Genomic DNA, 26978 nt, shown 5'->3' with positions numbered 1-26978 from the left:
ACACTGAATTAATAAATTTATGTATGAAAAATGACTAATATGACCTATGCACACATATTACTGTCCATATACAGACCTATGGCATCAGCTCCAAATTTTCCCAAGGATCATCAAAAAGCCTTTATAGACTTAAGCAGTCCTCATTTTTAAAAAGAAATTCATATTTATAATACACAGTTGTTGTCTATATTCACTATACTGTGCATTAGATCTCCATGGCTTATTCACCACTTGTTATGAGCTTGTATCCTTAAACAACAACACTCTTATCCTCCTACTCCACTATACCCTGGTAAACACCACCTTACTCACTGTTTTTTATGAGTTTGACTTTTGTGAGTCTACATATAGAGGATATCACACAGTATTTTTCTGTCTCTGTCTGACATATCTCAAGTAAAGTGTTCAAGGTCCATCCATGTTGTCACAATGGCCAAAGGATATCCCCCTTTCTCATGGCTGCATGATACTTAATTGTGTATAAAAACCACAACTTTTTTATCCATTCACCCATTGACTGGCATTTAGGTTGTTTCCATATTGTGAGTGATGCCACATAGGATTGTACCTACTTCTTCAAAACCCTCTTTAATTTTCTTTGGGTATATATTCAGGGGTAGAACTGTCTAATTGAATGGTAGATCTGTTTTTATTATTTTGAGAAAATCTCATATTATTTTCCATAGTGGTTGAACAAATTTACTTTCCCACTAACAGCGTACAAAGGTTCCATTTAAACCCATTCTTGCCAGGACCTGTTGCCTTCTTGTGCTATTACTTGATTTGCAGTTAGTGAAGATCATAAACAGGCACAAAGGAACATTTGGGGGGAGTGATAGAAATACTGTGTATTAATTTACACTGGAGGTTACACAAGTGTATTGACAAACATATTTTCAGAACTAATTAAACTCCATACTTCAAAGGAGTGCATTTTACATAATGATATGAACATACTTATCACTGTTGAACTGTACACATAAAAATGGTTAAGATGGTAACATTTTATATTGTTTGTATGTTAAAATTTTTAAACAATGTGAACGCAGAAGTAATGGGTGCATTTTGTGTTTCATAAGTTAAACCTGAATAAAATTGATTTATCAAGAAAAAGAAAAAGGAAATTAAGCCAATGGTGATGTTTCATTTTTCCAGAAATACCTGTACTTTAACAAATATCTTTTTAAGCAAAGTAATCCAATTTAACCTAATTTTAAATTCCCTACAACAAAATATTATTTATTTCAAAAGTGGTTAAAATTTATAGTTTATACCTTATATTCTGAAAAATATCAGAAAGCAATAGTATTAATTTTATATAAAATTATCAAGACAGAACTATCATTCAAGTATATATATTTAAGTAACACAGAACAAAGATTATTCCTGTCTTAAAATGAGTCTTGCTAACAATAATTCAACAATCCTTATAACATTTTTAGGTAACATATTAAGAGATATCGAAATGGCCAAAAAATAATTTTATTTTTCAGTTAAATTAACTGCTAAAAGATAAAGTAAATGTCATGAATAGCTGAAACATTGGAATCTTATATCTAAACATCTTAAAATTCTGTTAATACAATATAAATAAAATGCCAATGTGAATTTTCTTTCCCACAATGTCTTACCTTACAAAGGAAAAAAAATAGTGAAAGTGAAAGTTGCTTAGTCAGTGTCCTACTCTTTCCAACCCCATGGACTATACATGGGGCCCTTCCCTTCTCCAGGGGATCTTCCCAATCTGGGGATCCTTCCAACCCGGGATTGAACCCAGGTCTGCCCACATTGCAGACAGATTCTTTACCAGCTGAGCCACCAGAGAAGCCCAGGAATACTGGAGTGGGTAGCCTATCCCTTCTCCAGCAGATCTTCTCGACCCAGGAATCGAACCAGGGTCTCCTGCATTGCAGGAGGATTCTTATAGCAGCTGAGCTATCGGGGAGACCACCTTACACAGAAAATGTGCTTTATTTTTGGTTTCCTGAAACTTAAATTATTAAATTGTATCTCTAATAATAGATATGAACATTGTTTCTTCCATTAAACAAAACTACACACATCATCAAACGATTACCACAATAAGTCTGGTGAGCAAACATGACATCCATCATGTCATGTAGATGTAAAATTAAAGAAATAGGAAAAAAAATTTCTTTATGATAAAAACTCTTAGGATTTACTCTCTTAACAACTTTCATATATAATATACATATATACAATCACTTGTGTGGAGATTAGGTTGAGTTTGGGCTTTTTTTTTTTTATCTTGTGGCTGTGTTACAATAAAATTTTATTTACAAAAACTGATGAATCCCCTAGCATCTCAGTGGTTAGAACTCAATGTGCGTTGTTTTTTTTTTAAATTTATTTATTTGGATAATTGACTCAGGGAGCTCAAACTGGTGCTCTGTGACAAACTAGAGGGGTGGGATGGAGTGGGAGGTGAGAGATTGAGTTTTTGTTTTTACTTATTTATTTCCATGTTTGACCAAGCACAAGCATAATGAAGAGAGGAATAGACATACTCCTTTCACTCATTTCGCCTACATATTGCAGAGGAGAGGACAGTTGAAAGGTAATGTGGACTTTGGAAAAAAGCAGAAGATTTTTAGCAACAAAGTTAAAAATATTCTATAAAAGCAGAATTATAGAACGAACTTGAACTATCTATCTCCTAAGAGGTGAAAAATTTAACAGAATCCTTAAAATTAAAAATTCACCATAATACTTCAAAGTTTCTAGATATGTGAAAAATATATCATATGTATGTTATTTTCAACAACGTTAATTCTTCCAATGAGTGCAGAATACCTTTCCATTTTTTTGTGCATCTTCTTCAATTTTTTTCAAGATCTTCATAATTTTCATGCACAGGTTTTTCATTTCCTTGGTTAAGTTGGAGAAGGAAATGGCAACCCATTCCAGTATTCTTGCCTGGAAAATGCCATGGAAGGAGGAATTTGGCAGGCTACAGTCCATGGGGTCACAAGGAGTCAGACACGACTGAGCAACTTCACAGCAACAGGTATTTCTTGCTGTTTTTGCAATGGTAAATGAATTGTTTCCTTAATTTCTCTCTTCACTTTTGTTGTTAGTGTACAGAAACACAACTTTTTTATACTGATAGCAAATTTACTGCAAATTTATGTTTTCTGTTTACTATTCTAATAGCTTTTCAGTGAGGTCTTTAGATTTTCTCTGAATAAAATTATGTCATCCTCAAATAGTAACAGCTTAATGTCTTTCTTTCCAATTTAGATGTCTTTTATTTCTTCGTCTTACCTAATTGCTCTGACTAGGACTTTCAATACTATATTAAATAAGAGTAGTAGTGGCCATCCTTGTCTTGTTTCTGATTTTAGAGGGGCAGGTTTCAGGTTTTCATCATTGAGAAGGAAATTCTTTGGCTGAGTGCCAAAGAATTGATGCTTTCAAAATGTGATGTTGGAGAAGACTCTTGAGAGTCCCTTGGCAGCAAGGAAATCAAACCAGTCAATCCTAAAGGAAATCAACACTAAATATCATTGGAACGATTGCTGCTGAAGCTGAAGCTCCAATACTTTGGCTACCTGATGTGAAAGGGGCTTTACAGGTGGCAGTAGTGGTCAAGAACCTGCCTGCCAATTTAGAAGATGTTAAGAGACCCGAGTTCAATCCTTGGGTCAGGGAGATCCCCCGGAGGAGAGGAAGGCAACCCATTCCAGTATTCTTCCCTGAAGAATCCCATGGACAGAGGAGCCCCACAGGGGGACTTATAGTCCATAGAGTCACAAAGAGTCTGGCATGACTGAAGCAATCTCACACACACACACACACACACACACACCTGATGTTAAGAGCCGACTCACTGCAAAAGACCCTGATGCTAGAAAAGGCTGAAGGCAAAAGGAGAAGGGGACAACAGAGGATGAGATGGCTGGATGGCATCACTGACTCAATGCACATGAGTTCGAGGTAGCTTCAGGAGATGGTGAAGGACAGGGAAGCCTGGCATGCCACAGTCCATGGGGTCCCAAAGAGTGGGACACAACTGAGTGATCAAACGACAACAACACTGCGTATGGTGTTAGCTGTGGATGTGTCATTGATGGCCTTTATTATGCTGAAGTGTACTACTTGTTGTTGTTTAGTCACTAAATCATGTCCGACTCTTTGAGACTCCGTGGACTATAGCCCGCCAGTTTCCTCTGTCCATGGGATTTTCCCAGGCAAGAATAATGGAGTGGATAGCCATTTCCCACTTCACGATTTTATTAAATATTTTTTAACAGAGATGGACATTGAATATTGTTGGGTGCTTTTCCTGCATCTGCTGAGATGATTATTTGATTTTTATCCTTCATTTTGTTACTGTGTTGTATCATGTTGATTGATTTGAAAATGTTGAATCATTTTTGCAAGCCTGGAATAAACCCCATTCATCATTTTACATGATCTTTTTAATGCATTATATTTGGTTTGCTAATAAATCCTGAAAGATGATGCTGTTAAAGTGCTGCACTCAATATGCCAGCAAATTTGGAAAACTCAGCATCAGCCACAGGACTGGAAGAGGTCAGTTTTCATTCCAATCCCAAAGAAAGGCAATGCCAAAGAATGCTCAAACTATCGCACAATTGCACTCATCTCACATGCTAGTAAAGTAATGCTCAAAAGTCTCCGAGCAAGGCTCCAGCAATACGTGAACCGTGAACTTCCAGATGTTCAAGTTGGTTTTAGAAAAGGCAGAGGAACCAGAGATTAAATTGCCAACATCTGCTGGATGATCGAAAAAGCAAGAGAGTTCCAGAAAAACATCTATTTCTGCTTTATTGACTATGCCAAAGCCTTTGACTGTGTGGATCACAATAAACTGTGGAAAATTCTTCAAGAGATGGGAATAACAGGCCACCTGACCTCCCTCTTGAGAAACCTATATGCGGGTCAGGAAGCAACGGCTAGAACTGGACATGGAACAACAGACTGGTTCCAAATAGGAAAAGGAGTACATCAAGGCTGTCTATTGAACCCTGCTTATTTAACTTATATGCAGAGTACATCATGAGAAACACTGGGCTGGAAGAAGCACAAACTAGAATCAAGGTTGCCAGGAGAAATATCAATAACCTCAGATATGCAGATGACACCACCCTTATGGCAGAAAGTGAAGAGGAACTAAAAAGCCTCTTGATGAAAGTGAAAGAGGAGAGTGAAAAAGTTGGCCTAAAGCTCAACATTCAGAAAACGAAGATCATGGCATCTGGTCCCATCACTTCATGGGAAATAGATGGGGAAACAGTGGAAAGTGTCAGACTTTATTTTGTGGGCTCCAAAATCACTGCAGATGGTAATTGCTGCCATGAAATTAAAAGACACTTACTCCTTGGAAGGAAAGTTATGACCAACCTAGATAGCATATTCAAAAGCAAAGACATTACCTTGCCAACAAAGGTCCGTCTAGTCAAGGCTATGGTTTTTCCAGTGGTCATGTATGGATGTGAGAGTTGGACTGTGAAGAAAGCTGAGTGCCAAAGAATTGATGCTTTTGAAGTGTGGTGTTGGAGAAGACTCTTGAGAGTCCCTTGGACTGCAAGGAGATCCAATCAGTCCATTCTAAAGGAGATCAGTCCTGGGTGTTCTTTGGAAGGAATGATGCTAAAGCTGAAACTCCAGTACTTTGGCCACCTCATGCGAAGAGTTGACTCATTGGAAAAGACTCTGATGCTGGGAGGGATTGGAGGTGGGAGGAGAAGGGGACAGAGGATGAGATGGCTGGATGGCATCACCGACTCGATGGACATGAGTTTGAGTGAGCTCCGGGAGTTGGTGATGGACAGGGAGGTCTGGTGTGCTGCAATTCATGGGGTCACAGAGTCGGACACTACTGAGCGACTGAACTGAACTGAACTGAATACTTTGTTGTAGATTTTTGCATCTATGTTCATCAGAGATATTGGCCTGTAATTTTATTTTTTGTGTGTTGTTCTTGCTTAGTCTTTGGCATCAAGGTAATGTTGGACTTGTAAAATAAGTATTCCCTTTCTCATAAAATTTTTGGATGAGTTTGGGAAGGAGAGTTATCACATCTTCTTTAAATGTTTGGTAGAATTCACTTATGAAGCTGTCTAGGCCTGGACTTTTGTTTTGAAAGGTTTGATTACTGTTTCAATCCTCTTACTAGTGATTGGTCTGATACAGAGTCCAGTATAGCACAGGTTTTAGTTTCTCTTACCTGAGCGGCCTCTGGCTACACTTGAGCGTGGGCACTTCTCAGCCTTCCCAGCCTCTGCCTCAGGGCCTGCTGATGCCTAGCGGCTGCCACTGTCACTGCTGTTCCTAGCATCACCACCAGGGCCACCAGGATACAGGGCCTCCACTGTCTCCAAGGTCACCTGGATTGCGGGCACTACCACCGTGGCCAGGGGGAAAAACATGGGTCATGGGCAGCCCCACTGCATCTGGGGTTGTCAGGCTCAAGTGTGCCACTGCCACACATGGGGGAAGGCCAGAATCGCAGGCACCACCATGACTGGAAGGACCCTTGCCTCCACCATTGCCTGGTTCCCTGGGGGTGCCACAGCAGTTGGGATTCTGAAGTCATGCATTCTGCCTCTCCTGCTGCAGGTGGGCTCTCTGGGGCTGTGTGATCATTTGCCATGGCCAGAGGGCTGGCATCATGAGTACGACCTCTGCTGTTTCATCAGTTCTGCTTCCTCTGTTGTTCCAATCCATTCACCCTTAGATGGACAGATGTGTGGAACTCTCTGGCATCCTGGCATGTTGGACAGAGGAAGCTTTGTTGTGTTATGGATGTTTTATTAGTAGTACATTGAACGAGAGAGACAAACAGAGCATCGTATGCTACCATGATGCTGACATCACTCCAAGAGCAGACTATTTATCATTCAGAGATGAAGTTTTCTTCCTTAACTAACCACAGCAAATTAAAAAAACAAACAAACAAAACAAACCATGAATTCTGTGTGCTCTAATAATTCCCAGCTTACATCTATGCTAGAGTTTTGCTTTTTACTGTGTGATCTATATATCAGTAGTATCATTATCATCTGAAAACCTGCTAAAAATATGAAATCTCAGGCCCTACTCAGACTCACTGAATCAAAATCTACAGTTTAATCTGTAATTTGCACATACATTAGGTTTGAGAATCACTGTGTCAGAACACTTATCAGTCAACTGTGTTACAGTTGTTTGAAAATATCTATCTTCTCTTTTGTGATGATGAATCCCTTGATTCCTTGAGATAGGGGACCATGTAATATCTCTGCTGCCCTGTCCTTCATGCTTTGCAACTAGAACATCATTTGATGCTGACAAGTACTTGAGAAATGGTGGTTGAGTCTAATTTAACTGACTTACTGAGATAAAAATGTCTAAAAATTCCATTTGAACATTCATTTCTATACCCAAGCTACCTAAGTCAAAGTCAATACAGGTAAAATCAATGACACTTTTAATAACAACAGAAAAGGACAAATCATTTACCTCTCTAAGCCTAAATGTTTGCACCTGTAAAATGAAGACAGTCTACCTAGGATAGCTGTTGTGAATACTTATCTTTTATATGAAAAACACTTAGCAGAGTGATGGCATAAAACAGGACTTTCAAATGACTGCTGTCTTTTTATAGATCACAATAGCAAATTATTTTTCAGTAAATAAGAGATATAGTTTAAATATCCAGAAAATAGAATTCCTGCCAAATTCAATAGATCTCTGGCTATGGAATAAAGAATAGGTCAGTACATAATTCTACAACCATAAAACAAATACTAAACTGGATAAATTTGTTTAAAAAAAAACTATTTCAGAACTCTTGAAATCAACCAAAAGTGAACAAACTGATAAATATTTATTAAAAAAAAAAAAACTACTCTGAATTTTCTAAAGTGTAAGGCTTACTTGCAAGGGGTTGCTCCTATCTTAAATGATCCTTCCCAGGTTTGTCAATTCCTAATAGGGAGTGTGCCTGATACCAGCGGAGGAGAGAGTCTTAAAGTTACATTGGCATTATCAGTGAACTAGAAAATTTGGTTATAAATGAATGAGGAAAACCTATGGCTTAAACAACCTGAGGTTTTGGTCCCAGTTGGGATGAGGAGTGGACCAGGTAAACATTAAATGGGATAAACCTGGAAATGAGAGCTGTACAAGGGCTGATTTAAAAATGGAAATCACACACAAAAAGAAGATTCTTGAGTATGACCTATATAAACTAACAATAGATTTGAAACGAAAAATTCAATTAGATTGAAGACCAACCAAGATCAATCAGCTAAATTGAAAAGAAAATGAACACAGTTTTTGAGACTTACGGGACAGCATCAAGCATCCAACATACATTTAGTGGAAATACCAGAGGGAAAGAAATGAACATTAAAAAATAAGAAGAAATGAGGGCCCCAAACTTCTCTTATTTGATGAAAAACTATTACTGCAAAAAATCTACAAAGCTCAACAAGCTTCAAGAAAGGCAAACAAAGAGATCTACACCAAGACATACCATAATCAAATTATGAAAGCCAAGGACAAACAGAAAAACTTGAAAGGAACAAGAGAAAAAGGACTCATTACATACAAGGGTGCATCAATATGAATAACAAGCTGATTTCACATCTGAAAAAAATGGAGACCCAGAAGGTAGTGAAATGATGTGAAGTCCTGAAAGGAAAAACTGCCAAAGATAATTTTACATTCAGAAAACTGTCCTTTAAAAATGAAGGCAAAAATAAAGACATTCCTCAATAGATAAAGTAAGAGGATCATTCATCTCTAGCATATCAGCCTTACAAGAAATACTAAAGAAAGGTTTTAAGACTGAAAGGTATTAAATCTACCAGAAGAAAGACCGCAACCCAGAAGCATAAATATATGAGTAAATGGAAAAGATGTATTAATTTTTTTAATTTAAATTTATTTGTCTTTTATTGTCTTTCTTTTGAAAGCATAAAATCATATATAGCAACATTATTAACACTGTAATTAACACTATGGACTTACTGATTTTCTGCCGAGCTGTTTCATTAGAAATTTCAATACCTCCTTTTCAGAAATTTATGAAACAGCTAGGCAGAGAATCGGTACTTAGAAAATTTAATAATCTCAAGTAACTTGACCTAAGTGACTTTTAAAGAAACATCAGATCACAAATTCTTTTCAAGATCATGTGACATATTTTCCAAGACAGACATATGCTCCACATAAAATAAGGATTAAGAAATTCATCAAGAATTGAAATAGAAAGTATGTTCACTGATCTTAACAAAAAAATATAAATCAGGAATAAATAACGGGAAAATCATAAAATATTTAGAAGTTGAACAACTTATTTCTAAATAACCTTTGGATGAAAAGCAAATCACAAGGAAAATTACTGGAAATAAAAGCACAGCATATCAGAATGTATGGAAAAGCAGTGCTTAGAGTGAAAGTTACAGCTTTCGGTGCTATTTTGGGAAAACAAGAAAGATCTAAAATCAACAATCTAAGCTTCACTTCAAGAAGGTTGAAAAAGAAAAGAAAAAAGTCCAAAAGGAGGTAGAATTCAGAAAATAAGGATCAGAGGAGAATCGAAGAAATAAGAACAATTGCAAAAAATCAATGCAACTAAAACTGGAAAGACTTAAAATTTTTTCAGTTAAATTCAGTCACTCAGTCGTGTCCAACTCTTTGCTATCCCATAGACTGCAGCATGCCAGGCTTTCCTGTACATCGCCAACTCTCGGAGTTTGCTCAAACTCATATCCATCGAGTCGGTGATACCATCCAACCATTTCATCCTCTGTCATACCCTTCTCTTCCTGCCTTCAGTCTTTCCCAGCATCAGGGTTTTTTTCCAATGAGTCAGTTCTTCGCATCAGGTGGCCAAAATACTGAAGCTTCAGCTCCAGCATCAGTCCTTCCAATGAATATTCAGGACTGATTTCCTTTAGGAGTGACTAGTTGGATCTCCTTGCAGTCCAAGGGACTCTCAAGGGTCTTCTTCAACATCACAGTTGGAGATAAATTTATCTTCTCCAACACCAATGTTGGATATAAATTTATAAAAATTTGTAAACCTTTATTAAACTGACCAGGGGGTGGGGTGAGGACAGAGTGAAATACCAATTAACAAATCTATAATGATATAAGAAACATCCCTATAGACTTACCCTAATTTCCAGATTATAGTAGAATTTGAAATATTTATGCCAACAAATGGACAACTTAGATTGAATGGACAAATTCAATGAAAGAAATAAATTACCAAAACCGACTCGAGAAAAAAAAAATAGAATAGAATAATATGGTAAAGAAATTGAATTAGCAATTTAAATTTTCCCATTAAAAAAAGCCCAGACTCAGGTTGCTTCACCTGCAAATTCTATCCAACAGTTAAGGAAGAAATTAAACCAATGCAATAAAAACACTTTTAGAAAACAGAGAAGGAAATACCTGTATTCTGTTCTTTTGGTGGTTTCTTGAAAAGTTAACAAATACTAACCTTAGAACTCAATTATTCCACTCCTAGGTATCTATACAAGAGCAATAAAAATATAAGTCTCTGCAAAGACCTGTACACAAATATCCCTAGCATCATTACTCTAACAGCCAAAAGTCTTTAAAATATCTGTGCCCATCAATTGATGACTGGAGTAAGAAAATATGATACATCAATACAATGGAATATTATTCAGAGTCAGAATGCAATAAACCACTACAATGAACATGTTACCCTGCAAAAGAACCTCAGAAATCTTATGCTAAGTGAAAGAAATCAGACACAAAAGACTGCATAGGAATGATTCCATTTATATGAAATTTCTAGAAAAGACAAATCTAAAGCAACAAAAAACAGACCAGTGGTTTCCAGGGACAAGAAGTGGTAGCAAGAGTTGGTTGCAATAAAAACACCAGGAAATTTTTGGTATGATGGAAATTTTCTAAAACTCAATTGTGGTGATTATTACACAGACCTGTAAATTTACTTTAAAAATCATTAAACTGTACATTACAATGTGAATTTCATAGCATATAAATTAAATTTCAATAAAAGGAATTTGAACTAAAAAATAAATCAACAGACAGGAAGCTTCTTTCTTCACTAGGCTGACTATAGCAGAGATTTGCATTAGGGTGAATGCTCAATCTCTTGTCATGTCCCCTTCTATCAGAATTTCTTCCTGACCAATAGCAGTGCTCATCATCACCTGTCGCAGCAAGGAGGTTACAATTACTCAACACATTTCTGCCCTCTGGGCCACGGTTCATTGGACAAGAAATGAGCATCAGGTTGAGCTCATCAAGATTAAGATTTTTTAATTTAAATTTGTGTATTTTAGTTGGAGGCTAATTACTTCACAATATTGTGTTGGTTTTGCCACACATCAACATGAATCCGCCACGGGTGTACACATGTTGCCCATCCTGAACCCCCCTCCCACCTCCCTCCCCATACCGTCCCTCTGGGTCATCCCAGTGCACCAGCCCCAAGCATCATAACCCTGTATGCAAGACAGCAAAAGAGACATAGATGTATAGAACAGTCTTTTGGACTCTGTGGGAGAGGGAGGTGGGATGATTTGGGAGAATGGCATTGAAACTTGTATAATATCATAAAAGATTTAGATTTAAAAATAAAGAAAGCCACATTGTTCTCCCTGTCACTGATCCTCAATTATGTATCTTTGTAATTTGTTAATTACAAGAAAAAGTTAGAGAAGACACACAAGAAAAAATAATAAAGGTGAAAGAAGGAGTTTGCCTGAGCGTTCAGCAATTTAAAATATCCAGCTCTGGTTCTTATCATGACTGAGCTACATCACCCCTACTCTCATATAAGACATCTGTGAGGTCATTAACAACAATAAAAAATTCTTTTCTGCCCAAGCTAGTGTAAAGAGACCTAATTAATTCAAGGACCAGTGCTTCCCAACTGAGGCAAGGAGATTTGAAAATATGGGAGGTGTTCTGGGTTTTTGCAATCATTGAGAACATCACTGAGTGCCTCAGTGGTAAAGAATCCACCTGCAATGTAGGAGACCTGGGTTTGATTCCTGTGTTGAGAAGATCTGCTAGAGAAAGAAATGACAACCCACTCCAGTATTTTTGGCTGGAGAAACCTATGGTCAGAGGAACCTGGCGAGCTACAACCCATAGGGCCTCAAAGAGTCGGACACAACTGAGCAACTGAGAACACAGGTATATCCTGCAGCCTTTTGTCTCTGCTTACAAGGACATATCTAGATTTGCAACACAAAACACATTATCTTCCATTTAACAAGATGAAAACTATCATTTTACATAATAAGTAACCAATGAACAAGAATGCAAAGGTTACTATTATAAAATATTTAAAATAGATAACTATAATATCAAGTGTCATAATGCTATCAGATATCTATTAAGATCTTTTCAAATTTTAAAATTCAAAGATAATTTCATTTCCATCTTTTAAATACGAAAATTTACCTATAGTAGTACTAATAGGTAGCGACAGGAGGCAGAGGAGACTGAAATTGAATAAATTTACCTGTGCAACTTCTCCACATACTAAAAATGTTTAAAAAATCAAACTAAAACAGCCTTCAGGACACATAGTGAATCATATATCTCACCGTAAGACAGAAGCTTAAACTAAAGCCAAAGAATGTGATTTACTGCCAGCATTTCCAGATTCCCCCACATCCTTTGCTACACTCCATGATGGTAAGGATTTCATCTGGTAACTGTTCTAAATTCTTACTTGAACTTTTTTTTCTCCCGAGAATGATATTATCTTTCAAATTACACTCTAGAAGAATTCATCACTCTGACAATGTATCATTAATCAAAGTAAAGAGGGCTGATATTTTATAGCATTTTAGGATGGATGGCACCTTATAGAAGTTAAGGTACAAGAGTAAAAGTTTTAGTTTAGTTAGAAAAATGATATACGTTATGTAGTGTCAGTGCTTCAGAACTCGAACTACCAGCATCATCCCAAACACTGGCTCTCCAGCAATAAATATTAATGATCCTGTTGACATAGCCAGGCCTCTTTATATGATCCAGAAGTTCCAGGTCAATGAATTTCACACATGGTTTAGACCTATGTTACTTTCTAAGTTTGAAAAAAAATGTTCAAATTTCTCTTTTCATGGTGCTAACTTTCATTGATTTTCCAGTTCCAAAATTTTAGAAGAGATTTACTACAACCACAGCCTTGTATTAAAAAATGAAAATTCTAATACTGGCAGAAGAGACGTTATGTCATTTGTATTCTAGGTGGTGCAGAGGTAAAGAATCTGCCTGCCAATGCAGGAGATGCAAGAGAGGCGGGTTCGATCCCTGCATCAGAAAGATCCCCTGGAGGAGGGCGTGGCAACCCAGTCCAGTATTCTTGCCTGGAAAATCCCATAGACAGAAGAGTCTGGCAGGCTACAGTCCAGGGGGTCAGAAGAGTCAAGACACGAATGAGCAACTGAGTATAGCGCAATAGAGGCAAATAATAGAGGGAGAGATAGAGGTATACACATATGCAGAAACACAGGGGGGGAAAATGTGTTCCAAATGCACAGAACCCAGGAAAACATTATGGATTCACTGGTTACAAGGATTGTTGAACACAGTTGGAATTCAGATAGCTTTTAATTATAAAAATCACTTCAGGAAGATCCAATTACGCACTAATGGAATTTTTAAAGGGAATATGTGTATGCATACAGGTTTTATTGGCCTTATTTTTTGAGAAAACACGTTTCTCCCACATCGAGAATATGTTTTGAAAGTACAGTTTGTTCTGCTTTCTTTGATGTGAATTACCTCATATGCAATTGGTAAATAGGGGAATGATGTCAATATAACTGTGGAGTTGTATTGATTCTTAAGTTTTCCTTTCCAGCAACATTACTGTTTTGAAGTAATTAGGGGCAAACTGTCTCACAATTAAAGCCAAAATCTTAGCAATATATAAAGACCTTAGGAAAACAGCTGAAAATCTATAAAAATACCTCCCCACAGTGGGAATACAGACTACTTTAATGACTTTAATGACTATGCATTCCGCTAAGTTAAGCTATCTAGAAAGAATGTGAGTGCAGATAAAGAAGTTATAAAGATACTTTCAGACAGTATCTTCTGAAATGAGCTTCCCTTGCGGCTCAACTGGCAAAGAATCCACCTGCAATCGGGAGACCTGGGTTTGATCGTTGGGTTGGGAAGATCCTCTGGAGAAGGGAAAGGCTCCCCAATCTAGTATTCTTGCCTGGAGAATTCCATGGACTGTATGGACCATGGGGTCACAAAGAGTTGGACAAGACTGAGCGACTTTCATTTCACTCTCCCTTTCAGACAGTAAAGAATCTGCCCACAATGCAGGAAGACCAGGTTTGATCAATGCAGGTTTAATCCCTGGGTCGGGAAGATCCCCTGGAGAAGGGAATGGCAACCCACTCCGGTATTCTTGCCTGGAGAATTCCATGCAGGCTACAGTCCGTGGGGTAGCAAAGAGTCAGACACAATTAATCAGGTTAAGATGTTATAAAGATACTCTCTCTGATTTTAAATAATGGATTAATAAAGGAGACAGCAGTTTGATTCAGAGTTTTCATTTAAGCAAAATGATGACATTAGATGTGAATTGCTACCAGGACCTGTATCACAGAAAAAGAAGCAAAAGTCCTCAAGGTCCATGCATCAGTGGTTTTTATACGGAGAGTTTACTGTTTTTGTTAGGGCTTTGATTACAAAGTCTCATAGGATTTGAATGGCCTTTCCCTAACTCTAATTTTATGTGGAGCCCTGTTAGGTAGGTAGGGGATTATCCAGAATGGCAAGTTTTTAGAAATCATATATTGTGTTATGGCAGTAATACATGTACACTGAAGAATTATGCTTTAGAGTAAAGTATACTTTTTGTTAAAAATCATCAAAATATTTGCTCAAGGTCTATTTACCCAAAGAAATCTCCTCCACAGATTAATGTGGCTAGCATATTTCTATTTATATATTGCATTAAATACAGTGCCTGATGATAGTATAAGGATCCTGTTATCTAAAATCAACACTATCAAACCAGACTAAACCTCTCTGAGTCAGGAGCTACATAAAAAAGGACTACTAACCACATCAAGCAGATAAATTTTCTCAAATTATCATGTATCAATAATAAGATGCAACAAGCCCATTAAATTTCCACCTAGTAAAAATATCTTTGCAAAGTAAAAGTTATTTATAAAAATTGCATAATTATGAACATCCTCACCATTAAACAGAAATGAAAAAGTTTGAGGTAGATGGTAAATGGGCCCCTGGGCAGGAGAGCTGCTGCTTGTCAAGCAGAGTAAAATTGGAGCTTTAATTTTGCTAGACACTTTAAGGACCAAGTTACTGACAGGAGCTGAGCGCTGCTGAAGTAAAGAGATAAGACGACAACTCCTGAGGTCAAAGAGACCTCCTGGACTGCGTCTGTGCAGAAAGGTTCCTTGAGGGTCAAAAGGGAGGAGGCATCAACCCATAATAGGTAGTCAAACCTCCTACTACTCTCTATGCTGGAATCCATGTTGGCAAAAAGACACGCACTCATGTTGGGGAGTGTCCTAAGAATCTTTCTGCAATGAGGGAGACCCGGGTTTGATCCCTGAATTGGGAAGATCCCTGAAGAAGGGTATGGCAACCCATTCCAGTATTCTTGCCTGGAGAATCCTGTGGGACAGAGGAGCCTGGTAGGTTACAGTCCATGGTATCATGAAGAGTCAGACACAACTGAATGACTAAGATTTTCACTTTCACTTTTTCATGTTGGGGCATGTCCTAGAGCAGGTGAGATGTGAGAAGAGAATCCAGATAACTGGCCAGAGGTAAGCAAAGACCCGGAAGAACTGCCCTGTATCAATGATTTAACTGCCTCTTTACTATACTCCTCCTCATTAAGAAAGATGCCCACACCCTTTCTCTCCTGAGGTGTATTTCTGCCTTGCTTCTGTCCTAAATAAACAGTCTTTCTCTGTGAGCTCCCCCCATGTTGTGCTGTGTCTATAGTAATAAACTTTGTGCCTGTTTTTACAGTTTTTGCCTCCTTGAGAAATCAGTTTTTCAAACAGGGCAAGAAGAGCCAGGGGAACTTTACTTCTATCCTCTAGCCCATCTGGTCTAGTGGCCAAGATTCCTAGTTTTCATTCAGGTTACCCAGATTCAATTCCTGGGCAGGGAACAAAGACCCTGTTGCTGTTTTTCCAAGATCAAGATGAAATTTATCTCCCAGTTTTTTCACATTATTAAAATATATACTCTTTTCTTAAGGAAAACTGTTATTTTACTTTTTTTTTTCTTTTTTTTTCCTTTTTTAAATTTTAAAATCTTTAATTCTTACATGCATTCCCAAACATGAACCCCCCTCCCACCTCCCTCCCCATAACATCTCTCTGGGTCATCCCCATGCACCAGCTCCAAGCATGCTGTATCCTGCATCAGGCGTAGACTGGCGATTCAATTCTTACATGATAGTATACATGTTAGAATGTCATTCTCCCAAATCATCCCACCCTCTCCCTCTCCCTCTGAGTCCAAAAGTCCATTATACACATCTGTGTCTCTTTCCCTGTCTTGCATACAGGGTCGTCATTGCCATCTTCCTAAATTCCATATATATGTGTTAGTATACTGTATTGGTGTTTTTCTTTCTGGCTTACTTCACTCTGTATAATCGGCTCCAGTTTCATCCATCTCATCAGAACTGATTCAAATGAATTCTTTTTAACAGCTGAGTAATACTCCATTGTGTATATGTACCACTGCTTTCTTATCCATTCATCTGCTGATGGACATCTAGGTTGTTTCCATGTCCTGGCTATTATAAACAGTGCTGCGATGAACATTGGGGTACACGTGTCTCTTTCAATTCTGGTTTCCTCGGTGTGTATGCCCAGAAGTGGGATTGCTGGGTCATAAGGTAGTTCTATTTGCAATTTTTTAAGGAATCTCCACACTGTTCTCCATAGTGGCTGTACTAGTTTGCATTCCCACCAACAGTGTAGGAGGGTTCCCTTTTCTCCACACCCTCTCCAGCATTTATTGCTTGCAGATTTTTGGATCGCAGCCATTCTGACTGGTGTGAAGTGGTACCTCATTGTGGTTTTGATTTGCATTTCTCTAATGATGAGTGATGTTGAGCATCTTTTCATGTGTTTGTTAGCCATCCGTATGTCTTCTTGGAGAAATGTCTATTTAGTTCTTTGGCCCCTTTTTTGATTGGGTCGTTTATTTTTCTGGAATTGAGCTGCAGAAGTTATTTGTATATTTTTGAGATTAGTTGTTTGTCAGTTGCTTCATTTGCTATTATTTTCTCCCATTCCAGAAGGCTGTCTTTTCACCTTGCTTATATTTTCCTTTGTTGTGCAGAAGCTTTTAATTTTAATTAGATCCCATTTGTTTATTTTTGCTTTTATTTCCAGAATTCTGGGAGGTGGATCATAGAGGATCCTGCTGTGATTTATGTCTGAGAGTGTTTTGCCTATGTTCTCCTCTAGGAGTTTTATAGTTTCTGGTCTTACATTTAGATCTTTAATCCATTTTGAGTTTATTTTTGTGTGCGGTGTTAGAAAGTGATCTAGTTTCATTCTTTTACAAGTGGTTGACCAGTTTTCCCAGCACCACTTGTTAAAGAGATTGTCTTCACTCCATTGTATATTCTTGCCTCCTTTGTCAAAGATAAGGTGTCCATATGTGTGTGGATTTATCTCTGGGCTTTCTATTTTGTTCCATTGATCTATATGTCTGTCTTTGTGCCAGTACCATACTGTCTTGATGACTGTGGCTTTGTAGTAGAGCCTGAAGTCAGGCAAGTTGATTCCTCCAGTTCCATTCTTCTTTCTCAAGATTGCTTTGGCTATTCGAGGTTTTTTGTATTTCCATACAAATCTTGAAATTATTTGTTCTAGTTCTGTGAAAAATGTTGCTGGTAGCTTGATAGGGATTGCATTGAATTTGTGTTATTTTACTTTTAATGAATCCATCTTTACAAATAGTCTTAGTACAAATTTATTCCCTAAAAATAGGCTTTGCCATAGGGTCAATTCCGAATTTTCTATGAAACTTGAAATAAAAGATACCTCAAATAAATGGCTTGAGCAAAGTTTTCATCTACTGTTAGGATCAAAAGAAAGAGAGAAAAAGGTCAACTTCAGGCCAGCTAAAAGGTAAAGAAACAAGGAAAGGAATTTCCATTTAGCAGACACCAGAAAGAAGAACAGAGTTTGAATAAAAGTCCCCATATAAATGTATGTAGAAATAGGAGAAAACTAAATTATTTGCAGGATGAAAGAAAACTGCAGCAGAGGGACTCACAACAGAATCATGTTTCAAATCCACTGCTCATCATATTTCTAAAAACAGATACGGAATTTGCATGAGCAGTACAAAAATGTCAGTGGTAGAAAGAACTACTTAGTGCAAGCTAGATAGGAATCAAATCCTGAAAGTGTGACATTCATGTGACTGAAGTTTATTGCTTATTCTAGCACTCTTTCAGTATAACTTTAAGTAGAATTTAAAGAACCCTTAGATTTTCCTTTCCTCTAAAGGTCTAATGGAAGCCATAGGTTTTATTAATCAAAGATTTATGTATTATTATTCCTCCTTGACACATAAAGACATAATAAAAAATAAGCAAGCACCTGGATACATGCCTCTGATTATAAATGCAATTTACTATTCAATAGACAGTAAATGTCAAATAAAAGTAATCTGGACTCAATATTTAGTACTATAATAAAGTAACATGAAATAAAATACTAAATGCAGTTAAACTATTTAAAATAAGACAATATAGCATCTAAATGTAATTAACAGCACAAAAGATAATATATTTTCAAAAATTTTAAATCACTTGACACACAAAAAAATAACAAAATGTGATCTCAGCCTTTCAAATTTTATTGCAACATTAAAAATTCTATTTAGAGAGCAATCTTAAAAGAGCCAGAATAGCAACAAGAAAACAACGTAGGAAATTCACACCTGCAATCTGCTTTCTATTTGCAGTTTCAATGCCATATAATTATGCACTATATTAATTATCTTAGCAAGTACTATTGTTTTCAACTAATATTATGTGTACAATGCATCCAGATGAGTTAGCTGCTTTCAGCAATTATGCATATTTGAGATACATGAAGAAAAAGTGATTTAATATGCAACACTTTGAAAAACAGATTTTTAGGCATACTACAGTCCATGGGGTCTCAAGGAGTCAGACATGACTGAGTGACTAACACACTTAGGCATATCAGAATAAACTCACCAATAAATAACAATCAATAATTGTCCACTTGTTTTATTATACATAGTAATACTGTTACCTCACAACTGATTATTTTTATCTCATAAATACAAATGAACATAAAATAGAGTAAAAATTTAGAAATTACTGTAAAATTTATCAGACTCCATGAAAAAACTAAGACAATATAAGTAGTACTTGCAAATTATAAAGACTTTTCAAATAATCAGCATCACTGTGATTGACTAAAGGTTCAGACATATGATTAGACTAATGATTTTTAAAAAACAACACACATTTATTATCTCATGGCTTCCATGGGTCAGAGTCTAAGTCCAGCTTAACTGGATGCTCTGCTCAGGGTCTCAAAAGACAGCAGTCAAGGTGTGGGCCAGGACACATTCATTCCTGAGTCTAGGGTTCTCTTCTGAGCTTACAACGTTAGCAGAATTCAGTTCCTGAGGCTACAGGACTGAGGTTCCATTTTCTGGCTGGCTACTGTCAGCTCCTAGAGGCTGCCCACACTTTGTCACTGGGAGAGGCCTCTCCCAGACCCTCTCACTCCAGGGCAAGTTACTCTTCAAGGACAACAAGAGGATCTCTCTGACTTAGGAAGGGCCTTAGTTTCCCTTTTAAGGGCTTTCATCTGACCAGGTCAGGTCCATCCAAAATCAGCTCTCTTTTTGTAACTCAAAATCAACTTATCTGGAACCATAATTATGTTTGCAAAATCCCTTCACCTTTGTCATATTCTATTGGTAAATCATGGGTTCTCAGATCAATGATCTTTACTGCCCCCTCTAATTATGGAGATTAATTATTCTCTGTTTGGATATGGAGGAAGTCTGTATTTCTCTGAAACTTTACCTCACTGTATTTCCACAAAAGTCTTCCAAGATACATATTACTCTAATACTTTTGAAAACGTCCCTCAAACTATCCCTCTTTTGACTCATTAGCGTTAATATGCCTTGTTTCCTAGATTCTAAATGTGGATGGTCTAACAATTAACATTGAATTTCTTTAAATACTATATCCTAACTAATAAAATCGAATGTGTGGAGCACCTCCTATGAACAGGATACTTTCATATTTGTTGTCATTAATCTGATCCTCCCAATATTTTTGTAAGTTCCTGAGCTTGCAAATATGAGTTTTATCTTACAGATTCTTTTAGCCTAAATATTACAGAAACACTCTCCTTTCCCGAGATGGCTTTGGGCCATCGCTGCACTAAACCCTCGCACTGCTTCTTTCTTCTCCACTGCGTCTGTTACTCTGTCACTTTATTCTGTAATATACTCTCTAAACCACTCATGTTCTTCCAATTCTTCGCTAGTGATAGCAGAAATCCTACTCTCACTTTTCACACCCCTTTCAAATTTAGTCTCTTCCCTTTCCCTAGCTTTTCTTAGTATGGCATCTAAAAATATCATCATCACAGATACAACTTCACTGAGGTAGACGGTATTAAAATGTGCCCATATTTAAAACATGCCCTGTATTCTGAAACTGTCTTCACAAAAATCTTTATCAACATTTCTCCAAGGAAGATGTAAAATGGCCATGCTGCTGTTGCTGCTGCTGTTGCTTCAGTCATGTCCGACTCTGTGCGACCCCATAGACAGCAGCCCACCAGGCTCCCCCATCCCTGGGTTTCTCCAGGCAAGAACACTGGAGTGGGTTGCCATTTCCTTCTCCAGTGCATGAAAATGAAAAGTGAAAGCGAAGTCGCTTAGTTGTGTCCGACTCTTCGCGACCCCATGGACTGCAGCCCACCAGGCTCCTCCGTCCATGGGGTTTTGCAGGCAAGAGTACTGGAGTAGGGTGCCATCGCACATGAAAAGATGTTCAACATAATTAGTAATTGGGGGAAATGCAAATGAAAACCACAGTGAGTTACTACTTCAGGCCCACCAGGCTACTAGAATCAAAAAGTCAGATGTAAGTGTTGGCTAGGGCATAGAGAAATCAGAACTTCCATACTCTGTTGATCGGAGTATAAAATGGAGCAGTCACTCTCTGGCCATTCCTCAATTAAAGATTAGAGTTATCTTACAACCCAGAAATTCCATACCAGAGATATAGCAATGAGAAATTAAAACATATCCCCACAAAAACCTGTACATAAATATTCACAGCAGCATTATTCATAATGGCCAAAAGGTGGAAATAGCTACATGTCCACCAGATGATGAATGGATAAACAAAATGTGGTCTATCCATACAATGGAATGGTATTTGGCCATAAATAAGTGAAGCGCTAATACATGCCACAACACGCACAGAACCTGAAAAGCAGCTAGTCATCAAAGACCTCACATCCATGAATATACTAAAATCCATTGAATTGCAAACTTCGCATGGAGTTGTAGAGTATGTGAGCACTTCTTAATAAAAACTGTTTTAAAAAATTCTTGTCAGTGATGTCTATATATGTGTCCTTTATTTATCTTTTGGGTATAACAGCATTCCACTCTCTGAAATTTCAGTTAATCAAACACTTAATTGACCACCCTTCCTGGAGTCTACCTGAGTAAACTAAACTTTCAGACTCACCAGGTTGTCATCAAACCACTCTTGGCAACAGTCTGCTCAGAAGGTTAAGGACAGGAACAACAGTTTGCCCATGAGATGGCATCAGCTGTTATTTTTTGGTGGGGAGTCTTGCAACAGCTCACGCAGAAGTACCACTCAGAGAGGTGAGGGACAGACCTCCCATTCTGACGGTTCTGAAGCCTTAGCTCCCCACACTGCACTGGGACAGCTGTGGCTTACCTCAGGTATTAATAACTACGGCCCTCCTGTTAGGGGCACTCTGCCAACCCAGAGTCATTTTATGAATATATGGTCTAGAAACATAGTTGATATTAAGACTTTTATCTGTTTCCCAGGGCGGGGGGCAGGGGGAGAGCTAGAAAGGTAACTAAAGGTCAAATCTCAAACACAAGAGGAAAGGCTTTGCTTAACCCTTCACCAATATAACTTACTAATGTACCATGTAATTAATTATGCAATTTTTGGTTTTCAAAATCCAGAGAAAAAGAAACCGTGCCACTTAAAATGTAGTCTTAAATTATTTCATGAGCTTGATTGTATCCATCAGGATTTATTCATGTTTTATTTCATTCATTCAAAGATGTGATTTTTACATGCCAGCTATGATGTTAAGCACTAAGAATACAGTGATGAACAAGACAGAAATAGTTCCTCTCCTTAGAAGATCTGAAATTCATCAGATGATATAGAGGAGAAAATGGTCAATAAGAAAAGTTTAAAAAATCCTTTGACAGAAGTTCAAAATTATATGGAATTATTCATATTTAAGAAGGAAAAGAAAAACTGAGCTAATACTCAGTTGTTTATATATATATATATATATATTCTAAATATTATATTTTTTTCTTTTGTATAGTGCTAACTATAGTTATAAATAGCAAATTTATATATTGCTATATAATGTCAAGATACTGACATTACCCGGACTTTAATTTGAGGGAACATGTACTCCTCATCCTTCTATTTCTATTCTTGTCCGTGAGACTTTGGGAAGAAAAAGAGAGCATGCTCACCTCTGCCTATCCTGGTTTCTCCAAGGGCTGCCTGCCCTGAGAAAGATCTTTTCCAATCTAGACCTCCACTAAGGGTTTTTGCTGGGTGAATCCTGCTGTGCCACCTTCCCTCCCTAGTGGCACAGTGGTAGAGAATCCGCCTGCCAATAGAGACCTAGGTTCGATCCCGGGGTGGAGACGATCCCCTGGAGGAGGAAATGGCAACACACTCCAGTAACGTTGCCTGAAGAATCCCATGGACACAAGAGCCAGGTGGGCTACAGTCCATGGGGTCACAAAGAGTAGGACTTAGAGACTGAGCCTGCCCTGCCAAAGGGAAATCTCTATAATATGAGGGCTGGGAGAAGGGACAAAAAGTTAAATTTCAGGAAGCATCAGTAAGCTGAATTTATCCAAACACCTACGCCACAACCACTAATTCTGATTGTATCAATAATAGAACTGATATTTTGATTTATACCTTCTGACTCTAGTACCTATTTCTCAATTGGTTTAAAGTCTGGAAAGTGAAGAAAGAGATGTGATATATTGCTCTTCAAAAATTTCAATACATTCTAAAATTGGCCAACAAGCATCTATAATCTGACTCTACATTACATAGTGTCACAGATCAGGTTCACCAAGAAACAAATTCTGAGATTTACCTGCCTGACTTCTAATGGGGTGTGCTCTGAGAATGATGCCTGTGGGCTGTGGGAGAGTAGAGATAGCAGAACTGGGCAAAGAGGAAAGCTGAATTTGATGCAACTGTCAACTCCCAAAGAGGAGCTGTAATAGTCCATCTGAGTTGTCCTCAATTGAGGCAATGGGTTTCTGAGAATTTGTGCCCTAACCTAAATCAGATATTTGACCAGAGGATGGGCTGCCTCCAGAAATGGAGCGTAAACTTGGAGGTGGCAGTTCTCTTTGTGTGAAAGTCGCTCAGTCATGTCCAATTCTTGGAGACCCCAAGGACTATACAGTCTATGGAATTCTCCAGGAGAGAATACTGGCGTGGGTAGCCTTTCCCTTTTCCAGAGGATCTTCCCAACCCAAGGATCAAACCCAGGTCTCCCTCACTGAAGGTGGATTCTTTACAAGCTGAACCACAAGAGAAGCTCAGCAGTTCTCTTTGGGCATAGGCAATTCCTGGGAAGAAACTCTGCTATGATCTACCTGTAGACAGCATTCCAGGAGGTTAGGGAAATGAGTTTCTCAGTTCTAAAGAGGAGGATCTGGGTGTCACAACATAGTATCTACAGTATGTCTGCACATAGCATTTAAAATCGGTACCTTAAGATCATCAAGCAAGTAACCATGTTATTATCTAAATGACTAGCTATGGTCGAAAAATAATGTATTATTCTAAACGTTAACAAATAATGATAGTGTGAATCTAAAAGCTGATACTGGTCACTGTCAAACGAAAGAAAACACTCTACCGCTAAGTCGGAAAACATATAGTATTCTGATGATAACTGAGGTTCTGCCTGGTAATTATTCTCCTGTAAGTATGTTCAAACAAACAAATATTCCCACTTATAATCCATATTTATATAGGCATACCTTATCTTGTAGCTAAAAAGGATGAACATAAATGCTTCATACTAGAAAACATGGAAATGCTACTTCAATTATCTCTTGTCTCATTACTAACCAAGTCTCTTCCCAAGGTTTCTCCTCCGGTTAAGAAAATCTCCATTCCAATTTTTTAAATATACATACCAGAGTATAGTAATGACTTACTCAATCCAGCCTCCCTTTGTGCATGTCATACTTCAAAATGGAATGCCTTTCATCTGTTTTGCCCCCTATTTTCCTTTATTTCTAATTAACCTTGTTCTCTTCTGCTTGATTTTTTGTTGTTAAAAGGAAATACAAATTCCTGATATATTAAGACCTTATTTTTCACCATGTGAGGCTTTCCCAGTAGAAAAAAATCTTTCATTTCAACCTTTATTGTTGAAAATTTATTCTAAATATAGAAGTAGAATTTTCATCCTCAGTAGCTCTATGCATTTACACATTATTTTGCAGATAACTAACTATTTCACAGAGGTTTGGACAAGGTAAAAAAATAAATAAACTTGTGCTGAAATCACTTCTAAGGATAAATCGATCGTAAATCATAAGACAGACCCTTTGAAATTAATTTATTCAACATGGAAATGGTAGTAGTTTGCCTTCGATATTTTTTAGGGATTTATCTCTTAAATGAAACAAGATATGCCAGAACAAAATGGACCCTACTGACTGTGAACTTTGTAAAGACTCACTGATCTGTAGGATGGGGTTGAAATGGTTTACAACACTCAAAACAGGTCATTCTTAAATGCCAGCATAGGTTAAATAATATAAAGTACAGGGGCCATTAGCCTAGAATGCTCGCTTTTTTATATAGTATTGCTTAATATTCAGATATATTCTCAGATTAGGTATGAATTCAACATCAATGAAAAAAATATCATTACTTCTTCTTCTTTGTGTCCACAATATGTATATTTTTTAATTAAGATACAGTTGATGTGCAATAGTATGTGAATTACAGGTGACCTTAAAGAGTCTCATGACTTTTACCAAAAATGGTGAAGAACTAAAAATACTATGGCTGATCAATATGACTAAACCACCAAGCAGAAAGAGATATATACACCCTGCTTAACATTGACCATCAGGTCAACATATAACAGCATCAAGAACATTACCTTAACGCACAGGGAAGAATGATGGAAACAAGGAGAAAATAAAGCAAGATGACAGAAATAAAATCGAAGGACTAAACAATGTACAGAAATAGTAAGAAAATGACAGATAGTCAATGGGACGATTGATTAAAGGCAAGAAGGGCTTCCCGGGTGGCGCTAGTGGTAAAGAATCTGCCTGCCGAGCAGGAGACACAAGAGACAAGATGGGGGGTTGATTCCTGGGTCAGGAAGATTCCCTGGAGGAGAAAAATGCAACGCAGCCCAGTATTCTTGCCTGAAAAATCCCATGGACAGAGGAGCCTGGCGGGTTTTAGTCCATAGGGTCACAAAGAGTTGGACATGACTGAGGACTGAACTGAAGTGAACTGATAACTCAGTACAGATAGCACAGCGCCTAAATTTACTGACCGACAATTAGGGAAATATGCTGAATAAATCGCTGAATGGAAAATTCTAATGTGAATTCACAGTGGGGTGATTATACTCCTTACCCTCACAGTGGAGTGCCTTTAGTTAAATTATGTATGATTAACTATTACACTCACTTTTATGTACATTCATTTTAATTTCCTATAACTGTCCAGTTGTACGATACTTCCTGAGGCAGGGGAATAGACAGTGGATTTTTGTTTTCCCTCTATCACTTCTACCAGAAGGCTCTAAACTCAAAAGTAAATGAGTAACTGACTTTGGTAAATACTGATAAAAGGAAGGTCAGTGTTATGCTTTGTGCCCATTATGACTCGGGTCTTCAGCATCTGTGAGAGCTACTGATATTTATATATGTTGAACAACATGTAATGATTGAAGTCTACCAGTGACCTTTCCAAATATAGACACAGTCATAAATATACAAGATAATATTAAATCCCTTAACCCCAGGGTCCTGGGTTCTCACTTTTATCTCCAGGTCCTTAGGAGCAGGATCCTAGTAGTATTCATCTGTGTAGGGTCACTGCTTAGCACTGACTCTGTACAATAAGTGAAATTTATGACAAACCAGTGCATCATCAAATGTATCTGGCATAAAATGTTAAGTCTATATTTAGCCATATTTATTGTTTAAGTATTAGAAACTTAAAGCCATCTGACAGGGTTTGAGTTTAAGCATTAAAAAAAAATGATTACATGAGGATACTAAATGCTGGTGATACGTAGGAGGAAAAGTAAAAACATGAGAAATAAGCTTATTTAAACAACAGTGAAGGAAGACAACTAAAAGACTATTTTTTTAATAAACATGAGAAGAAAGCAAGAGATTTCTATTTATAAACTAGATAGAAATAATACTTAAAATGAATCATGTGTTCATTGGAAACCACAATAGAAAAAAATATCGTCTAAGTTTTAAATGTCAAGTTCACAGTTAGAATGCCTAATGTAAAAATTCTAATCAAGCTAAGTGTTTCAGGAGCTATATTAAAGAACAGTTTAAACAGCAAAATAAAATCCAGATTACCGTTGTCAAGTAATTTTAAGTTA

General features: G+C 37.4%; 1 protein-coding gene across 2 annotated transcripts in view; it reads right to left on the bottom strand.

Moving 5' to 3' along the window:
- ZBBX (zinc finger B-box domain containing) overlaps nt 1–26978 on the bottom strand; it is a 112919-nt gene that overhangs the window by 62947 nt on the left and 22994 nt on the right. The window lies entirely within an intron of this gene.

The sequence above is a fragment of the Capra hircus genome, chromosome 1, assembly GCF_001704415.2.
Source record: "Capra hircus breed San Clemente chromosome 1, ASM170441v1, whole genome shotgun sequence".
In the NCBI taxonomy this organism is placed as follows: Eukaryota; Metazoa; Chordata; class Mammalia; order Artiodactyla; family Bovidae; genus Capra; species Capra hircus.
The sequence above is the reverse complement of the archived record's forward strand: the minus strand, read 5'-3'. Positions and strand labels throughout refer to the sequence as shown.